At 37.9% G+C, this 11,068-nt stretch overlaps 1 pseudogene; it reads left to right on the forward strand.

Moving 5' to 3' along the window:
• Positions 1-269: 269 nt before the first annotated feature.
• On the forward strand, positions 270-8,697 carry LOC120222985 (annotated as a pseudogene).
• Positions 8,698-11,068: the final 2,371 nt, after the last annotated feature.

Consider the following 11,068-nt stretch of genomic DNA (forward strand, 5'->3'; position numbering starts at 1 on the left):
ATCATTTAAGCCTTACGCCTCTATTTCCACATTCTTTTTCCAAAGATTGATTGATTGATTGATTGATTGATTGATTTAAGGGGGGGGAAGAGAGAGAAAGAATCCCAAGCAGGCTCTGCACCATGAGCACAGATCCCAACACTGGGGGCTCAAACTCCCAAATCCCAAGATCATGACCTGAGCTGAAATCAAGAATCCATCCTTAACCAATTAAGCCAACAGTCCCCCTCCCCCTAATTTTAAGATGAGGAAAGACAGACAGAAAGTAAATGGCTTACCTCACTCAGATCACACAGCTAGGCTGGGATCTGAACCCAGGAAATGGTTACACGGGAACAATAGATAACCAAGATATGGTGAGAAAAGCCTCTCTATTTCAGTTCATAGTTCCAGTTCCCATCAGACCCAGGTGTACTTTGTTTCTTTGAAATTTTGTGAGGCTGTAGGTAAATGATATAGCATTCTTTTGTTATGCTATTTTAAATATATTTCCGTTCTCTCATCCACAATAGCCTTAGTGAGACTTGCCAGTTTTCATTTAAAAAAAGAAGAGGTCAAATGTACCCTGTAACTGAAATGCCTTTTCCAAAAATTTTTTGTTGAAATGGTGCTAATGCTTCATGATCTAACTTGTGTCCTTTTGCTTATTTGTGGCTTTCTCAATTCTAGCCCTAAATTAGGATTGTTTTTCCTTTTCTTTGTTCTTAATGCACTTCTTATTCTATTCAAGGACTAGAGTCATTCTACTTTTGATATTTTAAGTTCTGTACCTATTTTCCATAATATTAGTTTGATGAACCATATGAAATTGTCAGTCCTCAAGTATTTTTAACTTCCTAAAATATCAGTTTCACATGGTTCAATTTACTATTTTGGAAGGAAACTGACTGACAGGGAGGTATCTTAATGATCTTTGTACCCTGAATATCTGATAGATGATAAGAATTTATTTAATTCTTGGATATAATACAATTTTAGTGATTTGGCAATTTACCCAAATTTCCCCCAGGATAATAAAATGCTTAGAAGAATAAAACCACCATTTCCCCTGTTTTCTACTTCTGACATTGTTTGTATTTATTTCCCAAAAAACACGAAAGTATGTATTCAGTGTTCTTGTGTATGGATAACCACAACTTTAATTTTGCTGCCTAAAATAAAACAAGTTCACATTTACTGAAAGCACATTCATAAGAATTTTTAAGTTATTTTTTTTAGTAATAGTCAGGTAAATAGCTCAGAATGTCAGAAATAAACAGGGTCCTAGTTATTCTAGTTCATGGAATAGTGAGGGACCACATATACATGCACCTCTTTGGAAAGTCAGGAAATGGATCTATGTCAGACAGTTGTCATGGGAGATTTCACAAAGAAGCTGAGTTGGAATTCCTCAGAACAGGAGACAATGTGAGGTGTTGCAGAGTAAATACAGAGCTTATGAAAACTTGAGAGAACTGCAAATAGAACCATGTAAACAGAATCTGTAGGATATATGGTAAGTTGGGCAAAATGATGGGAGTTGTCACTTGAACATTTTAAGTAGGGTATTAACATGGCCAAATTGTGCTTTCTAAAGGCAGAGGAGAAAAAACTTCAGTAATTACAAGGAAATGTAGAAACTGCTGAGTCAGTGAAGTTGACTTCTCTGGCTGGATTGCCAAGCATGATGAACAGACAGCTAGGGAGGCCAGATCAGACATTACTACTGTGATCTGAGCAAGGACGAGGAGGTCCTTGAATAGGATGTGACCAATTGACATCAGTAGGAAGTATATTCAAATAATATAGGAAAATAGAATCGATAGGAACTGGAGATCAATCAGAGGCTGGGAGTAATTTGTATTACCTGATAAGTATATCTAAATAATTTATTTATTTAGAATAGGGCTGGATCATTTTACACTCAATTGTGAATTATGCTTGCAACAAGTCCTCTGTGAACTGAGTATTTTATTCAAAATATGTATATGTAGCCCAGAATAAATTGTCGCATCTCTAGAGGTACTCTTTTCAATGAAGTTTCATATAAATTAAACATTTGATATGATGAGTAAAACACACTTCAATTTAATATGAAGTAGTATTAAATAGAAAGAACTTCTAAATTGATGTTGCCATATACATCTTCACTTTCATTTGCTTTTATGAAACTGTGTTATTAATGTTCCTTTTAAAAATGGAACATTAGGGGTGCCTGGGTGGCTCACTTGGTTAAGCATCCAACTCTTGCTTTTGATGCAGGTAATGAATCATTGTCTTGAGTGAGGAGACTGCTTAGAGTTCTCTCTCCCTCTCACTGTGTCCCCTCTGTCCCATTACTTACTTATTTCATAACTGAAGGCCTGTATCTCCCTCTTCTCTTCACTTATTTTGCCCAATCTGCCATCTCCCTCCCCTCTGGGAACCATCATTTCTCTGTATTTATCTTTCTGATTCTGTTGTTTATTTATGATTCCATTTGCAAGTGGAATCATAAGATAATTATCTTTCCTAGTCTGACTTATTTCACCTAGACCCTCTAGGTCCATTCATATCACTTCAAATGTCACCATCTCATCCTTTATATGGCTGTGTAATAATCTAGTATGTGTGTGTATGTGTGTGCATTACGTCTTCTTTATATATTTGTCTATTGATGGACACTAGGGTTACTTCCATGTCTTGGCTATTGTAAACAATGCTGCAGTAAACATAGGGATACATATATCTTTTCAAGTTAGTGTTTTCATTTTCCTGGGGTAAATACACAATAATGGAAATATTAGATCATATGATATTTATATTTTTAATTTTTTGAGAAACTTTCATACTGTTTTCCACAATTCCTACAGCAATGTACATTCCTACCAACAGTGCATGAGAGTCCCTTTTTATTTACATCCTCACCAGTAGTTGATTCATGTCTTCTTAATTTTAGCAATTTTGACAGATGTGAGGTGGTACCTATTGTGACTTTGATATACAGTTCCTTGATGATGAGTCATGTTGAGCATCTTTGCATGTGTTTGTTGGCAGTCTGCATGTCTTCACTGAAAAATGTCTACTCAGTTCCTCTGCCCATTTGTTGGTCAGATTATCTGGTATTTGTGGTGTTTTCTTTTCTTTATTATTATATATTTATTTTAATTTTTATTTTTTTGAGAGTGAGTGTGAGTGGGGAAGAGGTAGAGGCGGAGTGAGAGAATCTTAAGTGGCCTCCATGTTCAGTGTGGAGGCCAATGTGTGGCTTAATCTCATGACTTCATGAGATCATGACCTGAGCCAAAATCAAGAATCAGTCATTTAACTGACTGAGCCACCCAAGTACCCCTTGGTGTTGAGTTGTATAAGTTCTTTTTTATTTTGGATATAAACTTCTTATCAGACATCATTTGCAAATATTTTCTCTCATTCAGTAGGTCCTCTTTTTGTTTTGTTTTTTGTTTTCTTGATTATTTCCTTTGTTTTGCAAAAGCTTTTTATTTTGATGTAGTCCCCATAGTTTATTATTGCTGTTGTTTCCAATGCCTTAGGAAACATACCCAGAAAACTTGCTATGGCCAATGTCAGAGACATTACTGCCTGTGCTCTCATCTAGGATTTTTATGGTTTCAAGTCTCTTGTTTAGGTCTTTAATCCATTTTAAGTTTATTTTTGTGTATCAGATTAGAAAGTAGTCCATTTTCATTTTTTTTATATATAGCTGTCTAGTTTTTCCAACACCATTTATTGAAAATACTCTCTTTTCCTCCATTGTATATTCTCATCTTCTTTGTTATAGATTAATTGACCCTATAAATATGGGTTTATTTCTGGGGTTTGTATTCTGTTTCATTGATTTGTGTGTCTATTTTTGTGTCAATACCATAGTATTTTGATTACTATAACTTTGTAATATACCTTGAAATATGGAATTGTGAAACCTCCAGGGTCTTGTGTGGTTCCATACAAAGCTTAGGTTTCTAGTTTTGTGAAAAATGCTGTTGGTATTTTGATAGGGATTGCAAAGAATCTGTAGTTTGCTTGGGTAATATGGACATTTTTACAATATTAATTCATCCATTCCATGATCATAGAATATCTTTCCATTTTTTTGGGTAATCTTCAGTTTCTTTCATCAATGTCCTATAGTTTTATATATGTGTATTTATATGTGCTTATATGCATTTATATATAAGTGTGTGTACATGCTGTTCTCAGCATTGGGGGTGGGTGTTCCCTTGATTACTGTGTCTATGTCTTGCTGTTCTGGCAGTTTTCTCCCATCTTTGGTTGTTCAGTAGTTGTTCAGTCAGTCCTCAGTTCTTTGGGAGGAATTGTTCTATAAATGGGTAAAATTTGATGTGTCTGTGGAGGAGTTGAGTTCAAGGTCTTCCTACATTGCCATCTTGAACCAGAATCTCAATTCAAAGGAATTTAAATAACATACATATTCTAGGCCATCAGGAATGTTGAATGCATTTAAGAAAAAAATTTGTTAAGATAGCTCAACCAAAATATGTAAATATGTTTTATATATTATACATTATATATATTTAATATATAAAATTCTATAAATATATATTTTATGTATACAAAACATGTAAAAATCTATAAAATAGCTCAAAGATAATAAAAACTCATGTTTTACCCATTCAAGTCTCACAATTTTTCTTGACATTGGAAATCACAATAGGAATAAAAATCTTAGAAACATGGTCAGAGAGACTTCTCAAAACAGACACCACAGCTTTCAACAAATCTCCTTTTGTTACTGAGGGGTCTGTAGTTCATCTTAAAGCCAAGTGTAATTTTGAGTAAGAGAATAGACATTTATCACACTGTTCATTTTGTTAAAATCTGTGTTTGAGAATTTAGTGGGTGCCAATTGCTGAGTGACTGCTTATTCCTTCTATAATAATAAAGCAATGATACTGCACCCACCCTTATGCAGCTCATGTTCCAGAAGGGAATACAGACAAATGGCCAGATAATCATATTATTGTGATAAGAGAAAGGTGATGAATCAGTGAGGTTTCTTAGAAGAAATACACTTGGGCAAACATGAGTGGGGATTATGCTGGTTACTGAGAAAAAGGAAGTAAGAAGCATTCCACAAAGAGGCGCTATGTGGTAGATGGGCCACGTATAAGAGAGCACCAAGACTGAGTAATTTACAGAAATTCAATATCCCACAGCTCACTTAACACCTCATAAATCACATTGCCAATTTGGCACATATGTATTGCAAAGGCTTGAAGAAAGTTTCATGTTACTTGCCATTTTTCCTTTGAAAAAGTTTTTCAAATTTAACTTCTAAATTACCGTTATTTCTGTGATTGATCTTGACATGATTAAACAATTTAAGAGAAAAACCCAAAAATTTAGAATTTAGGATCAGTTAAATTCAGTTTAGTTTTTCCATACTGGTCCTTATCACACAGTCTGTGCTCTTCAGTACTTTTGCAAATCTAAAAATTCCTTAGTCCCTCCACACCATGACCATGAACTCCTTTTTTGATAGAGGGAGCTTTTCTTCTGGGCAGAGACTATTTTTGTATCCCTGTAGAAAAGAAGGTGGATGAGTTCATTTATTCACATAGTTTGTATTCCAAGAACAAAATAACCAGTTCAGGTTAATGCTGAAAGAGGAGTAAATGGAGAAGCTAGGAAGCTACATTTTAATAAGAAAAATAATATGGAATAATATGTAATAATAAAACTCCACTTTTCACAATAGAGAGCTAGGTACATTCAAGTTCATACACTATGTTTGTATGAGATCTCTCAGGCTGTTTTTCTGTTTATTGAGGGGGGGGATGTTCAAACTGTTTGATAAATTTGGTTGTATATTCATACAGATGCTAAATTAGAAATCAGATTATAAAACTCAGATAGGTAATAACCTATCAGCAAATAAGTTAAACTATAGAGAAGGGGGGGAACCCCATTCCATTACAACATAATGCAGTAATTAATGGCTTCAATATTGTTCTTAATTCAAGAAAAGTAATTATTTTCAATATTTTCTGTTTGCAGAAAATATGTAATGGATTTTATACCTTTTAAATGCAATTATTGATTAAAAACATTAGCTGAATGAGGAATTAAGCTTTAGCTGCCTTGGTAATTACAATGGTGATACCTCCTAATTCCCTAATGGTGGCCAGTCATACGTGATATAGTAAAACTTTAGCTATTAATAGTGTAAAACAGGTTTACTAGATTAGAGAGCAAAACTGTAGAGTGCTTGGGTTAAGGGGTGAAAGATCATTAGAAACCAAAGACACATAACAGTATTCTAAATAAGAGAGCAAATAATGAAGCAAATAGGGAGATACATGGTGATGTCTAACAACAGTAAGGTGTTTTACCAATGCCTCGTGCTGATCTGGAAATGGTTTATTGCTGTGTGTTGAAGAAGATCTGAATAAACGGCCAGTAATTATTGCAGAGACTTAGTTCTTCCGGCAGGTGGCCACCACAGCAGATTGTTCCATAAGTGTGCAGAAGTTTGCTTTGTGATGAAAACGTGGTGATGTCTTGAAGAGGACAAAAGTGTGTTGGAGTTCCATGGTAGCATGGTCACCAGGGGAAGTCTACAGGGCAAAGCACAGGTTTTAACTAAAGGTAGGTGATAGAGCTACAGGCACTGATTGCCACAGGTCTATACTTGAGATTTTGGCAAATGTTTTATCATTTTCTGTTAAATTTAAAATAAATCTATGTCAAGAAGATGTGGTTTATCTATACCATGGAATACTACATGGCAATGAGGAAGAATGAAATCTGGCCATGTGTAGCAAAGTGGATGGACCTTGAGGGTGTTATGCTGAGCGAAATAAGTCAGGCAGAGAAGGACAAGTACCATATGTTTGCACGTATAGGAGGATTAGGAGGAACTTAACGGAGGACTGTGGGGGAGAAGGGGAAAAATAGTGGGGAGAGGGAGGGAGGCAAACCATGAGAGACTCTTGAATGCTGAGAACAAACTGAGGGCTGATGCAGGTGGGGTAGAGGGGAAGGGGGGTGATGCCCATGGAGGAGGGCACTTGTGGGGATGAGCACAGGGTGTTATATGGAAACCAACTTGACAATAAACTATTTTAAAAAAATAAAAAATAAAATAAAATAAATCTATGTCAAAAGTGCTAGTGTGGCATTTCAGATGTTGCCATGTGATTAAAAAAAAAAAAAAAAGCCAATATGGCCCCATTGTTCTCAAGCTGCTTTCACTTTGCTTTATTATTCTTCATCACTCTTCATTTGCTGATGAGGAGAGGTTGGTGGAATCATGCTTCTAAAGATGTCCATGTCCTAATCCTCAGAATCTGTGGACATGTTACCTTACATGGCAAAAGGGACTTTGCAGATCTGATTATGTTAAGGGCCTTGAGTTGGGGAGATTATGTTGGACTGAGTAAACACAGTCTAAAGCCATGGGTCCTTAAAAGCAAAGAGAACCTTTCTTTGCTGTAGCCAGAAGGAGACAGGGCTCTGAAAAGATGATCAGAACACAGTTGGCTTTGAAGATGGAGGAAGGGGCCCATGTGAGAAGATTCTAGAAGCAGGAAAAGACAAGGAAACTGATTCCTAGAACTTCTAGAAAGGAATGCAGCTCAACTAACACCTTGGTCTTAGCCCTGGGAAATTAGTGTTGAAATCTGAACCTAAAGAACTGGGGAGTGCCGGGTCTGCCTTCGGAGATGCTTTGTCAAACCAGCCATCTGCTAAGATGGAGATGAGACTTCTCCAAGCTACTTCAAAGGCAGACTAACCAAGAATATACACACAGCTTCACACATGCACACATCCACAAAGGAAGAGATAAGACCCTCTGTGGCTTTGGCTTTGTTAGGGACAAACCAGCTGGACTACATAACAAGCAATTTAGTAAGTGCTCAGGAACTGTTACATCTCAATAAAAGCAGAAACTCTTTTGAAAATTACAGTATATCATTTCACACCAACCGATTCAGGGAAAAATGACTTTGTTGGAAATAGTCGATACTTTCACACACGGCCACAAAGCTTTCCTGTTATGTAACCAGCAATAGTGGTCCACTCGTCTCCCCCTCAAATCATAGCCTCGCAGAAAATGTGAAACTTCTTTTATTTAATGCTTTTTTGACATCCCTTTCAAGGAAGTACCTTAAAAGTGAAAGCATCTGAAAATAAAATATTTTTGTATTTATGTGTAAAAAAAAAAAAAAAAAGCAGCTGAGGAGGCGGGCAGGGCTGGCAGCGGCCTGAGTCTCAGCGGCTTCACCCACCAGGAGCTGAGCCGCAGCGGGGAGCTGGCAGTGCAGGCCCTGCAGCAGTTCGCTGCCGTGGTGGAGGCCAAGTTGATAAAACACAAGAAGGGGATCGTCAATGAACAGTTTGTGCGCAGCGTCTGGCGGACAGTGCCATTGACCTCTACGCCATGGTGGTGGTGCTGTCCAGGGCCTCGAGATCCCTGAGCGAGGGCCACCCCACGGCCCAGCATGAGAAGATGCTGTGCGACACCTGGTGCATTGAGGCTGCGGCACGGGTCCCGGACAACATGACGGCCTTGCAGTCTGACCCGCAGCAGCAAGAGCTCTTCCGGAACTTCAAGAGCATCTCCAAGGCCTTGGTGGAGCACGGCGGCGTGGTCCACAGCAACCCCCTGGGCTTCTGAGTGCTCCCCGCCTTCTGCTCCAACCTGAACTTGCCTTTCTCCTCAAGCCAAAGCCCACTTCCCTCGTCCTGCCTTAAGACGGGCCTGGCCCCAGGGCCACGGCCGCTCTCGGAGTAAAGGTTCTCACTGCTGCTGCCTCTTTTCTGTCTCTCCCTCGCTGCCTGCCTCCCTCCCGCTGCCCCGCCCTGCCTGCCTCCTCAGCTGCTTTTTTTTTTTAATGTACTTTTTTATTAGAAGTGAAAACAAGTTCAGAGAGCTAATGGTGGGAAGATACGGGGACAGAATAGAAGTTTGTGACTTCCTTTCCTGTGCTATCTTTGCAATTGTATAAGATCATGGCTGTTGAGTCACAGGAATGAAAGCCAAACACAGGTTCTCTTGGACAAATGTATCACTGACAGTTGTCCCTCAGACTATACAAACACATGCAACAATTCAAGTAACACTTTATAATGATCTGTGTTTAAAAACTTTCTCATGAAAGCACACATGTGCACCCATACACACTCACACATACACACGGACCCCACACTCTCTCTCGCTACATTTTATACAACCAACCATCTCAGGGACTAAGTGCTGCAACCCCTGCCTCTTCTGGAGGAACGCGGACACGGGGTAGGCCTGAAGTGCAAGGAAGTCTCCATCTCCCCAGGAGAAGAACCCGTGGCTCAGAGAGTAATGAATTTGTGTTGTTTTAAGCCACTACATTTTGTGATCATTTGTTATAGCAGCAATAGAAAACAAACACATATGGTAGATGTTTTCTTCTTGTCTGTCTCCTCATTTCCTGTATACACACACACACACACACACACACACACACAAGTGTAAACCTAGTCCAGGGCTTTGGGCTTGTCTTTACAAATCTAGATAAGGGATGCAGTTATTATACATGGGGACTCTCAGGATCTTAAGGGATAACATTCATTCATTCATTCATTCGCTCATTCATTCATTCATTCAATAATATTGCTGAGTGCTTGCTCTGTGCTAGGTACTGGTCTCTAGATACTAAGGATACAGCAAAGTACAAAGTAGACAAGAATCACAGCCCTAATGAAAACAACATTCTAGTGGGGGAGGTAGACAATATACAAAATAAGTAATGAGAATATAAAATATATGGTGATTAGACCTGTGGAGAAAGATATGACAGGGCTATTTGAATAGGGAGAGAGTATGTGGTGTTTCTTTTATAAGGAGGATGTCAAGGGAAGTCTTCAATGAGCAGGTGAAGTTGGAACAAGACTTTAGAGAATTATCATTTGGAGAGAGCAAGAGTATGAACTACTGAAACTCTATGGGCAGAGGAAAGTATTCCAAAGTGGGGAAACAGTAAATGCAGAGCCTTGTGACAAAGTGAACCTGGTGTATTTGAGGACTTGCAAGACCTTATTTATAGTGTATAAAGCTATATTAAAGCCATAATAAGCTTATAAGCTTATTTAATCTTAATGCTTATTTATAGTACTTATAGTATGCTTATAGTATTTCATTTGGATACAAAATGTGAAATAAAAAAATCCCAGGGTTTTCCACAACAGTCAGTTCACATGAGCTCTTTAAATTCTCTGATTATCATAACTCTTTCTCTTCAGTGAGGTTCTGGCTTAGAAATCTTGGCTTTGTTGATGTGCAGGGAGTGGTCAAATACTAAGCTTCCGTGGGGTTAGAAAGGACATATTTTGAATTATTGAGGAATTGAATAAATGAAAACTATGTAAGTTGTGATGGAGGATACAGCTTTCCAATGACCCCATATACTACTTTTGCCTCAGAGAATGGCTCACTGATAGAAGGTTCTTTGGGCGTGGCACCAGATCAGGAGCAGATAGCACATCAAGAGAAATATTTCATCTTGGCCACTGTAAGGACAAATGAGCTTTTTGTGCCCCATGTATGTATCTAATTCATTCATTTGTTCATTTAAATATTTACTGAGCATCTCCTTAGTACAAGGCAATCTTTTCTGGGCTAAGGATATGTCAAAGAAGAAAGCAGATAGGAGTTCCTGCCCTCATAAAATTTATACTGCAGTGGGAGAAAAAAAAAAAAGATACATGGTGTCAATGTTTTCAGAAGTAGGTTTTGGATTTTCAAATTCTTTTTTTTCAGGTTGTTTATTGAATTCTTTCCTATAGTGTCTCCATGACTTGGATAGTGCTAGATAGATAAATATATCTTTCTGCTTGGTTCCCTCTTCCATAGTTGCTATGAAGACACTTGACTGTGTTTTAACTTGTAACTTGGAAGAGTTTTTTCCACTCCATTTGTTTAGGTTATGGTTCAGAGATGTTGATAGACATATGTCATGCCTCCTGGTTCTTTAAGTGATGTCTTTCCTCAGAAGCTTGGTGACTGTCTTTCTAAGTCCCTCCTCTAAACACACTTTTTTCCCCTTCAAAGCAAAATCCTACATTACATTTTCCCCCCAAAATGTTTAAC

This window comes from Hyaena hyaena, unplaced genomic scaffold (assembly GCF_003009895.1).
Source record: "Hyaena hyaena isolate Hyena2069 unplaced genomic scaffold, ASM300989v1 scaffold_933, whole genome shotgun sequence".
NCBI classification, from domain to species: domain Eukaryota; kingdom Metazoa; phylum Chordata; class Mammalia; order Carnivora; family Hyaenidae; genus Hyaena; species Hyaena hyaena.